Source organism: Pongo pygmaeus, chromosome 15, assembly GCF_028885625.2.
Source record: "Pongo pygmaeus isolate AG05252 chromosome 15, NHGRI_mPonPyg2-v2.0_pri, whole genome shotgun sequence".
Classification (NCBI taxonomy): Eukaryota; Metazoa; Chordata; class Mammalia; order Primates; family Hominidae; genus Pongo; species Pongo pygmaeus.
The window spans coordinates 17921811-17934132 of record NC_072388.2 but is presented as its reverse complement, the minus strand read 5'-3'; the positions used below and the strand labels follow the sequence as shown (position 1 = coordinate 17934132).

General features: G+C 35.9%; 1 pseudogene; it reads right to left on the bottom strand.

The window, feature by feature from the left end:
* Window positions 1-3036: 3036 nt before the first annotated feature.
* On the bottom strand, window positions 3037-4026 carry LOC129013207 (olfactory receptor 4K1-like; annotated as a pseudogene).
* Between the last annotated feature and the right edge of the window lie 8296 nt (window positions 4027-12322).

Below are 12322 nucleotides of genomic sequence, written 5' to 3'. Positions count from 1 at the left end.
ATGACACTCTTGCACTGAGAAAATCAACAGTTTCTTTTCTCCTTATGACTTGCTTTACCCATTTCTTCATGAGGTTGTGTTTTCTACAGTTCATCATGTCCTATATATATATATATATGCATTTAATTTTACGTTACAGAATTAGGGAAGAAATTATTTAAGATAGACTCCTAGAAATACAATTATCAGCTCATGAATATGGACATAATTTGATAAATACAGCAAATTGCTTTCTAAAAGTTGTTCAGTAATTTTTGACCAAATAGAGCTTCCATGTTTTCAAATTTTCCATCTTATTTAGTAATATCCTTTTGTTTTACTCTTTATTAATCTAATAGGGGTCCATTTTTATTATCTATTAGATCAATTTTTTTGCTACTTTTGTTTTCTATCTGTATATCTTTAAAAAATATTCTACTCATAATATTTGACTCATAAAACTTTATAAGTAATAAAATAAGTCTGAGAGAGAGGGTTAAATTCTAAAAACACACATAATGAGTAAGAGAACATATGCGAATGTTCTCTTGGCATGAGTCTTGGCTATGTGTCTTGATTTTAACCTGTTAAGAGATATTAACATACCTAAAGAAAGACTATATTCAGCACCAATTATGTGGATAAATAACAGACGGAGTAATTAAGATAATGGATAACAGTGACTATCTCAACATTGTTAAGGTACATATTTTTCTAACAAGCTTTCAGAGTCTGGTAACCTCACACATGCCAATCAAATAACCAAAATTTTCAACTTAACACAGATTTATCAAACCACTCCCAAGTAATCTGACTTCTGTTCTAATCATGATGCTGTGGTTAATTAATTTCACGATCATATTTTTTAATGTAATTTGACAAATTTCTTCTTCAAATTTCTTGCAGTTAACAATTTGGAGTTCCTAGGTCTATGAGTCTGGGGTCAAAACTTAAACTGTCACAATTCATTAAGTTAATGTCACTTATCTGATTTTCTGGTGGTTTGCCAGGTAAATGTCTTCTCCTGGCCATGTAATTCTGCAACCCTTATAAAGATTAAGTCCTTTTTCATTTTACATTTCTGTGATTCTCTGCTTCTTTAATATGCAATTACTTCTACAAGGCCAAAGGTCTGTCTTCATCTCTTTTATGTGTGCACATATTCTGATATAAGTTAAGTTTTAAAAATTGCTCAAATGCATCGATTTGCTTTGGACAAAGCTGCGCATTAACGCACTGGGATTATTAGGTTGGTGCAAACATAATTGCGGTTTTCGCAACTACTTTTAGTTGTGAAAACTGAAATTACTTTTGCACTAACCTAAAAATTCAGTGTGTGTTTTATTATATATTCTACTTGCCTTTATTATCTGTTAATAAACGTTTTATTGCTATCCTGATAAGCTTAAAAGCTTTTATGGAACAAGGGCCTATGACTTTTGCCTCTTTACTTACATAGCTGGCATTGCCCATTATAATTCTATTGATAGAGACCTTTAATCAATATCAGTTTAGTAAAGTAGCACCCAAAGAAGTAATTCCACACATGGAAAACTAAATGCAAAAACAAGATCAGATTGTTACAGAGTGCAATAACCCACGTAAGCTAAGACTTAGAGATGGACAATCTAGTTTTTCACTGGCTTCCAACCTCATCACTCCAAATGCCACATTTGTAAAAAAACAAGTGTAGAAATCACCTGAATATCAATTGCTCTGGGTAGCATATCCTTTTTATGGCACTTGTTGCATGTGCTTGCATATTAAACTTTTGATACATTAACAACTATGGTAAAAGATAGGACAATATTTGCCTTAGGGACTCACAATCTATTTTAAGTAATAAAAATAAAACACATAATCATATCTTTAGTTCAAAAATTACAAGTTTGAATTGAAAGCTGTCATAAACAGAATAAACTCTTCAAGCTCGAATTATGTGATGCAGTGATGACAGTGCCAGATTCTGTGGCTGATAAAAGACTGAATCAATCATGGGGTGACCCTCTTTCTCTTATTCTTTCCAATGTTTGATGAGCTATTTCTGAAGTTTCAATTAAAGTTTGAGAAGAAGAGAAGCACGTGATATATTTTCTAATTACCAATTTATATATTTTCTCCAACTACTTTGAAAATTACACTCCCAAATGAAATTAACTAAACAAAATCACTGGCTATTCAGATACCTTGTAGTCAGTGTCAGTTGATGACAGGTTATTATTAGTGATATAATGAGGTTTGTAATTGCTATTTCTTCCAGACTGTGTAAGGTAGTCTTGTAATTTTAACTATGAACTTTGTTATATTTATCATCCTGTAATTGATACTGTAGCATTTTATATATTTAAATTCCAGCACAAATAATAAGTATGACAAAAGACAGGTTTGATAAGCATTAATGCCTTATTTGTGAATATAAAATTTTACCTTTATAACATTATTAGCCAGAATAATTATGAACTGTAGCTGATGAGGTAAAGCAGCACTTTTTAGAATCTTCATATTGCCTTTTATGTCAAAGCAAATTGTTTTAACTCAAATAATGCTAAATTATTCTCTGTGTTACCCAGAGTGAATCACATGAACTAGCTAATCTTCTTTAATATAGAGCTGATTTTTAAATGCTGCAAGAGGTTTTTTTTTTTTGACAGGGTCTCACTGTGTTGCCCAGGCTGGAGTACAGTGGCACAATCTCGGCTCACTGCAGCCTCGACCTCCTGGGCTTGAGTGATCCTCTTACCTCTACCTCTCAAAGAGATAATTTTTTATGGTGCCTGTATAAGGGGAAAAACTGCTTGTGGGTTTTAATACATGTAGTTGCAGCTTTAGGGAGGATGATGTGAGACACAGAATATAGGAACTGGCATCAGAAGATTCTGCACTGTGTTTGCCAACTTCAGATCACCATATTCAGGCCCTGTAATTTAGTCTAGTAAAAACACTATTTGTGGTACAAACACAATAATAATAATCACATATGTTAATTTCAAAGCCCCAAAGTAGGAATTTGTATTACTTCTTTGTAGTTGTCTAAAAACCCTGCTTGGAACCCACATGTCATCTCCTTAGCTTCCTCGTGGCTTCCTTTATATCTTTATTTCCTCAGAGTATAGATCATGGGGTTAAGGAGAGGAGTGAAGACAGTAAAAAACACAGAGATAAATTCATCAATTGTGAAGCTTTCAAAGGGCCAAATATAGATGAATATTAATGGGCCAAAGAACAGAAGCACAACAGTAATGTGGGCAGACAGAGTGGAAAGGGCCTTGGACATCCCATCAGAGGCTTGGCGATGCACAGTAGCAAGGATGATAGTGTAAGAAATGAGCAACAGGAGGAAACATGTAAGTGACAGCAGACCACTGTTGGTGAGCACCAGGATCTCAAAAACATAGTTGTCTAAGCAGGCAAGCTTGATCACTAGGGGGAGGTCACAGAAAAAATTGTCTGCCCTGTTGGGTCCACAGAAAAGCAGATTGACTGTGAATGCCAGGTGGCTGGTTGAGTGTGAGATGCCAATGGCCCAGGAAACCCCCACCAGAACAGTGCATACCCTCCGGTTCATATGGTCATGTAGTGCAGAGGTTTGCATATAGCAATGTGTCTATCATAGGCCATGGCAACAAGAAGCACCATCTCACTACCCCCAAAAATATGCAAGAAAAAGATTTGTGACATGCATCCCTGGAAAGTGATGGTCTTGTGTTCATTGAGGAAGTCTGCAATCATCCTGGGAGTGGCAAATGTAGCCTGACACACATCAATGAAAGAGAGATTGCTAAGAAGAAAGTACATTGGGGAATGCAAATGAGAGTCTATAATTACTGTGATGATGGTAAGGATGTTTCCCAACACTGCAGCTCCATAAAATACAGAGAAGATAAAGAAAAGGAAGACTTGGAGTTCCCAAGAGCTAGACAGCCCCAACAAAATGAATTCAGTAACCACTGACTTATTACTCCATCCATTAACTGAATCTGGGCTTCTGAAGTTATCTAGAGGGGAGAAAAGATAATTGAGATGGATTAAGAATAAGCTTTTTACCATTCTGCAAATCAAATAGATACTTTGATTCTAATATAAAAATAAAACGGTGAGGCTATAAGACAAAGAGTATTCACATGATTGTTAGGAATTAATATTTTCCCTGGGCTGACTTAGATAATTATATGAATTATTATTTACTTTTGCCTTTATGCTTTGCAAGATAGATAGAGGGATAGAGAGAGAGAGACAGAGAGAGAGAGAGAGTTTTTATCTAACACATAAACCTATATAGAAAGAGAGAAATTGAGAGACAGCAATATTTGCCATTGAATTCTAAAATGTTTTTGTAGAAATATGCAATACCTTAATAGAACTTTGAAAATCATATGTACTGTACTTACATATTCAGATTATTAATAGTTGAAAATGAGGAGTCTAGCACCATTTACAGAATCTTGAAAGGATAGGCAATTTAGGCCAGGTGTAAAGATATGGAAATCAGTCCAGTTACTTTGATAAAAGACATCAAATAAAGGAATGGCATGAGGCCATGTATTTGAGGTGTCTGCAGCAATAAGAATAGATTGAAATTAACTTGTAACAATTAAACTAGTGTGAGTGAGATATTGCATTTGCTTTTCTGTATCAAAAAATGTAAAGTATACAACAGTGAGTTAAATAATTTAGCAATGACAGATGTATCTTCCTAGAATCTCAGAAGCATACATCCTCTTTAATCAAAAGTGATTCTTTTAGTATCACAGTTGTACTCTTTACCCTTACCAATATGATTCCTCTTTTACAGAAGTTAAATTTAATATTATTTAATATGATTGGCTACCTGCTCTTCAAAGATGGGACTAAATTATCAGGGAACCTGGCCCAATAGTCACGTAGGTTCTTTTCTATTTTCCCTAAGCATTGGCCGGTTTGAGAAATAAAGGGACAGAGTACAAAAGACAGAAATTTTAAAGCTGGGCATGTGGGGGGAGACATTACATGTCGGTAGGTTCCGTGATGCCCCACAAGCCGCAAAACCAGCAAGATTTTATTAGGGACTTGTAAAAGGGGAGGGAGTGTGCGAATAGGTGTGGGTCACAAAGATCACGTACTTCACAAGGCAATAGAATATCACAAGGCAAAGGGAGGCAGGGCGAGATCACGGGACCACAGGACTGGGGCGAAATTAAAATTGCTAATGAAGTTTCAGGCACCATTGTCATTGATAACATCTTATCAGGAGACAGGGTTTTGAGAGCAACCGGTCTGACCAAAATTTATTAGGCGGGAATTTCCTCTTCCTAATAAGCCTGGGAGTGCTATGGGAGACTGGGGTTTATTTCATCCCTACAATTTCGACAATAGAAAACAGCCACACCCACGGGGCCAGTTCAGAGACCCACCCTCAGGGGTGTATTCTCTTTCCCAGGGATATTCCTTGCTGAGAAAAAGAATTCAGCGATATTTCTCCCATTTGCTTTTGAAAGAAGAGAAATATGGCTCTGTTCCCCCTGGCTCACCGGCTGTCAGAGTTTAAGGTTATCTCTCTTGTTCCCTAAACATTGCTGTTATCCTGTTCTTTTTTCAAGGTGCCCAGATTTCATATTGTTCAAACACATATGCTCTATGATTTGTGCAGTTAACACAATTATCACAGGGTCCTGAGGCAACATACATCCTCCTCGGCTTATGAGATGACAGGATTAAGAGATTAAAGTAAAGACAGGCATAGGAAATCACAAGGGTATTGATTGCAGAAGTGATAAGTGTCCCTGAAATCTTCACAATTTATGTTTAGAGATTGCAGTAAAGACAGGCATAAGAAATTATAAAAGTATTAATTTGGGGAACTCATAAATCCACGTTCTTCTGCCATGGCTTCAGCCAGTCCCTCCGTTTGGGGTCGCTGACTTCCCGCAACACTAAATGCAATTTCAGATAGCATAATAGATTTTCTAATTAAATTTACATTTGAACTACTTACCTTTGCTGATGATTTCACAGCCTCTTCTTTCTGTAATTGAGCTAATATCACAATAACAGAAGAGTTTTCCAAGGCCTATTGAATAGCGTCTCTGACGTAGTTGATTTGTTCAACAAATAATTATAGATTGTCTTTTCTGTACCACACACTTTTATAGACCCTGGAGACAAAGCAATGGGAGAAAAAAATAATAAAAACTGTCCCATCCTCATGTAACTTGCATCCTAAAGCTGTGTGGGTGGGTGGTGTTGGCACATGAAATTAAAAATAAATAAGTAAAATATGTATTATATCAGTTAGTGACATCTGACATGATATATATATTTATGAATTAAGAGGGGAGAAGTTGACAGACAGCAAAAAGAGAAAAAAAGATAGTTTGGTAATGAAGATAACTACCTTTGTCAAAGGAAAATATTTATTGAATAGTGCCATGGAGCAAATAAAGCAGAACAAAGGAATATGGACTGTAATCAGGTGATCAGTAAAAGCCTCACTAGGCAGGTTACATTTCAGAAAGACTAAAGAAAACTGAGGAGCAAGCCTTGAGGAATTCCACTTCAGACCAATAACATAGCAAGTATATGCAATACCTTATTTGTGAAAAATAAACATTCCCTTGGGAAACATCTGTGTAATTCTGCAAGTTTATTAGAAATTAATTAAATGAAAATTTAGTTTTTAACCTTATTATGGACTTGACATGCAAAATTGGCTTTTTTGAATAATATTCTCTTCATAGGCTTAAGCATGTTTGTAATTTTAGGGAACTATAAGTTTAGTCATAACATTTAGATACATACTAACATTTTCATTTTTTTAAGAATGAAATATGGATATAAAATTGTTTTTCAAATTATGTATTGACATATGTATCCTTATGTATATATGTCCAGGTACAGAATTTGAAAATGATTTTATAATTTTGATATAAGTGAATGATGCTAATTTTATATAATTTTATTCAAAATAAAATTGAAACAATCTGTTTTCTCAAAGAAGAGCCCTTGAAAATGAAATTCATAGCCAGATCCCTGAAGCTACATGGAGCTCCTTGTCTACAGTCATAGTCAATAGTTAGTTGAGACAGATACTCATGGAATGACTTTCAAATATTGAGATCATTAAAAATATAAAAATTAGTAACTGTTTTTTGATATTACCTCACAGAATCAGATGCCTTTTAAAGTATCTGATACTGTAGCTATATGCATGCAAAACCTGACAAAAATGTGCAAACTGATGTGTATTGAGTCAAAATTGTCTAAAACCACTTCAGTTTGTCTGCAACTTGGTTCTACAAGTACAGGCAGAATTTCTCTAAAATCATTCTAAAAATATTTTTCCATAGTAAGAGATGATCATATTCCATATTAACAGTTGTATGATTAGTCAGTCTTCTTGGAAAGGCAGAGTGTGAATTTACTCAAGATGCCTTAATATAAGAACACACAATTTGAGATCAGATCTGGGTTTAATTTCTGGCTTCACTACTTACTCTTCACTACTTCTTGAGTACCTTTGGTGATTATGGGCCAAAAACTCTGCAGGCCCAGAGAGATAATGATGACCCAAACAGATAAGATTAATGTCCTTGTGCAATTTACTGGAATTCTCTAAACTTTTGAGTCCTTATTTGTGATAGTGTACATTTCAAAGAGCTGTGTAAACTATAAAGTCTATTCTAATTGAAAATTATTCGACCCAGCCATCCCATTACTGGGTATATAGCCAAAGGACTATACATCATGCTGCTATAAAGACACATGCACACGTATGTTTATTGCCGCATTATTCACAATAGCAAAGACTTGGAACCAACCCAAATGTCCAACAATGATAGACTGGATTAAGAAAATGTGGCACATATACACCATGGAATACTATGCAGCCATAAAAAATGATGAGTTCATGTCCTTTGTGGGGACATGGATGAAATTGGAAATCATCATTCTCAGTAAACTATCGCAAGAACAAAAAACCAAACACCGCATATTCTCACTCATAGGTGAGAATTGAACAATGAGAACACATGGACACAGGAAGGGGAACATCACACTTCGGGGACTGTTGTGGGGTGAGGGGAGGGGGGAGGGATAGCATTGGGAGATATACCTAGTGCTGGATGACGAGTTGGTGGGTGCAGCGCACCAGCATGGCACATGTATGCATGTGTGACTTACCTGCACATTGCGCACATGTACCATAAAACCTAAAGTATAATAATAATAATAATAATAATAATAAAAGAAAATAAATAAATCAATAAAAAAAAGAAAATTACATAATATAGTTTTACTTTCTTACAAGTAAAGCCAATCTGAATAGAAAAATATTTGCTTCTGCGAAGATTAACAAACTAAGAGACTTTAAAAGACCAAATAAGATTAAAATGAAATATTAGAATGAAGTCATTATTTTCTAGAATAAACCTATAATTTATTAAAACATTGGAATACAAATCTGACAAAAAGGAAAGTAGACACTGAAGAAAAACCACATAGCGTTCTTTACAATTCTCCATTCACCTGTTAGCTACTTCCAACCTTTAGCATTCTTCACCTCTAACTTATTTAAAAAAAGTAAATGCAGTAAACTAGAGCTAGAATTATGTTACAAATGGATATCATTGTGAAATAGGGGAAGACATTCTTTGATGTTTCATTATTAACTGTACTTCAGATTTCAAATACAGAGTTAAATAATGCCTTGTCTTGGACATCAGGTTATACTGGAAATAATCTTCTCTAGTGGGATTAACACCTCATCCTTATTACCTTATTTGGAAATTAATTGCAGGTCTCTGCCTAAGGTAATGATAAACTGAATGTGAAACAAAACTTCCATTTAAAGGAGAAATGTGAAATTTGTATGAAGTAATTTCTGGACTCAGAAATTAATTTGAGCAAGGAGCTTTAACTAAAAGCACTCTGGTCAAATAGGAAGGAAGAAGTAAAGGTTATAAGGCAAGAGGTCAAACTGTAGAATCTTCTGTGGCTCAAACTCTAGATTGCACAGCCCAGATTAACAAATAGATACATGTAAAGGTCTTAGTGGTACAGATGTCAGACATGAAAAGAATCAATCAAAGTTGTAGAAGAGAAAGAAGATAGTTTGGTAATGAAGATAATCATATTTATGGGAAGAAACTGGCTTCTTACTATATAGATAATTAAGTTGAATAAAGGCTTTTGGGTATGACGAGATTCATTTAGTTATCTTGCAGTGACATGTGACCAATAATTACCTTATTATCCTTACAATGCTATAAAGTAAACATTATTATAATCCTAACTTTGTGTTAGAAGCAGCTACAATTTAGTGCTAAAGTTAGCGTCACAAGGCACACTGGTAGTCTGAAGGTTTGAATGCACAAAGAACATGGGTTTAACTGCTATATATTGCTTAATTAAGGATCTGATTACTGAAAACTTATATGTAAGGATGTCTCCCTGGTCATTAAAATAATTTTTTATTAGTATTATTATTATTTTAAGAGACAGGGTCTTGCTCTATCACTCAGGCTGTAGTGCAACTATGTGATCATGGCTCATGGTAGCCTTGACCTCCTGGCCTCAGGTGATCCTCCCACCTCTAAAATAACAAAGTTGTGCCCAATTATATTCTCTGCTCTTTCTGAACTATACATCAACATGCTCACTTTTATCTTGCTACTTCAAACCCGTGCTTGCGTTAGCAGTGAAAATAATCAGCAATAATTCGCTGTTTTGTTTTATATGAGGCTCTCACACCCAAACCCCAAGTCCTCATGCTCAAAAATCCAGTTTGCCTTGACTGTGGTAATAACTTTAGCCCAGAATCCCTTTATCTCTCTGAATGGCAACATGTATAGTGGCTTTTAAGCTTGATGCGATTAAATTCCACATACCAATTTTGAGATAAATCTCAGGAAAGTAACAACAGGGTGAAAACAAGAAGCTTCCAAAACTTTTTTATTATTATTATTATTATACTTTAGGTATATCTCCCAATGCTATCCCTCCCCCCTCCCCCCACCCCACAACAGTCCCCAGAGTGTGATGTTCCCTTTCCTGTGTCCATGTGTTCTCATTGTTCACTTCCCACCTATGAGTGAGAATATGCAGTGTTTGGCTTTTTGTTCTTGCGATAGTTTACTGAGAATGATTTCCAATTTCATCCATGTCCCTACAAAGGACATGAACTCATCCTTTTTTATGGCTGCATAGTATTCCATGGTGTACATGTGCCACATTTTCTTTTTTTTTCTTTTTTATTATTTATTTATTATTATTGTTATTATTATTATACTTTAGGTTTTATGGTACATCTGCGCAATGTGCAGGTAAGTTACATATGTATACATGTGCCATGCTGGTGCACTGCACCCACTAACTCGTCATCTAGCATTAGGTATATCTTCCAATGCTATCCCTCCCCCCTCCCCCCACCCCACAACAGTCCCCGAAGTGTGATGTTCCCCTTCCTGTGTCCATGTGTTCTCATTGTTTAATTCCCACCTATGAGTGAGAATATGCGGTGTTTGGTTTTTTGTTCTTGCAGTAGTTTACTGAGAATGATGATTTCCAATTTCATCCATGTCCCTACAAAGCACACAAACGCATCATTTTTTATGGCTGCATAGTATTCCATGGTGTATATGTGCCACATTTTCTTAATCCAGTCTATCATTGTTGGACATTTGGATTGGTTCCAAGTCTTTGCTATTGTGAATAATGCCGCAATAAACATACGTGTGCATGTGTCTTTATAGCAGCATGATTTATAGTCCTTTGGCTATATACCCAGTAATGGGATGGCTGGGTCAAATGGAATTTCTAGTTCTAGATCCCTGAGGAATTGCCACACTGACTTCCACAAGGGTTGAACTAGTTTACAGTCCCACCAACAGTGTGAAAGTGTTCCTATTTCTCCACATCCTCTCCAGCACCTGTTGTTTCCTGACTTTTTAATGATTGCCATTCTAACTGGTGTGAGATGGTATCTCATTGTGGTTTTGATTTGCATTTCTCTGATGGCCAGTGATGGTGAGCATGTTTTCATGTGTTTTTTGGCTGCATAAATGTCTTCTTTTGAGAAGTGTCTGTTCATGTCCTTCGCCCACTTTTTGATGGGGTTGTTTGGTTTTTTCTTGTAAATTTGTTGGAGTTCATTGTAGATTCTGGATATTAGCCCTTTGTCAGATGAGTAGGTTGCGAAAATTTTCTCCCATTTTGTAGGTTGCCTGTTCACTCTGATGGTAGTTTCCTTTGCTGTGCAGAAGCTCTTGAGTTTAATTAGATCCCATTTGTCAATTTTGGCTTTTGTTGCCATTGCTTTTGGTGTTTTAGACATGAAGTCCTTGCCCATGCCTATGTCCTGAATGGTAATGCCTAGGTTTTCTTCTAGGGTTTTTATTTTTTAGGTCTAACATTTAAGTCTTTAATCCATCTTGAATTGGCTTTTGTATAAGGTGTAAGGAAGGGATCCAGTTTCAGCTTTCTACATATGGCTAGCCAGTTTTCCCAGCACCATTTATTAAACAGGGAATCCTTTCCCCATTTCTTGTTTTTCTCAGGTTTGTCAAAGATCAGATAGTTGTAGATATGTGGCATTATTTCTGACGGCTCTGTTCTGTTCCATTGATCTATATCTCTGTTTTGGTACCAGTACCATGCTGTTTTGGTTACTGTAGCCTTGTATATAGTTTGAAGTCAGGTAGTGTGATGCCTCCAGCTTTGTTCTTTTGGCTTAGGATTGACTTGGCAATGCGGGCTTTTTTTTGGTTCCATATGAACTTTAAAGTAGTTTTTTCGAATTCTGTGAAGAAAGTCATTGGTAGCTTGATGGGGATGGCATTGAATCTGTAAATTACCTTGGGCAATATGGCCATTTTCACGATATTGATTCTTCCTACCCATGAGCATGGAATGTTCTTCCATTTCTTTGTATCCTCTTTTATTTCCTTGAGCAGTGGTTTGTAGTTCTCCTTGAAGAGGTCCTTCACATCCCTTGTAAGTTGGATTCCTAGGTATTTTATTCCCTTTGAAGCAATTATGAATGGGAGTTCACTCATGATTTGGCTCTCTGTTTGTCTGTTATTGATGTATAAGAATGCTTGTGATTTTTGTACATTGATTTTGTATCCTGAGACTTTGCTGAAGTTGCTTAACAGCTTAAGGAGATTTTGGGCTGAGACAATGGGGTTTTCTAGATATACAATCATGTCATCTGCAAACAGGGACAATTTGACTTCCTCTTTTCCTAATTGAATACCCTTGATTTCCTTCTCCTGCCTGATTGCCCTGGCCAGAACTTCCAACACTAAGTTGAATAGAAGTGGTGAGAGAGGGCATCCCTGTCTTGTGCCAGTTTTCAAAAGGAATGCTTCCA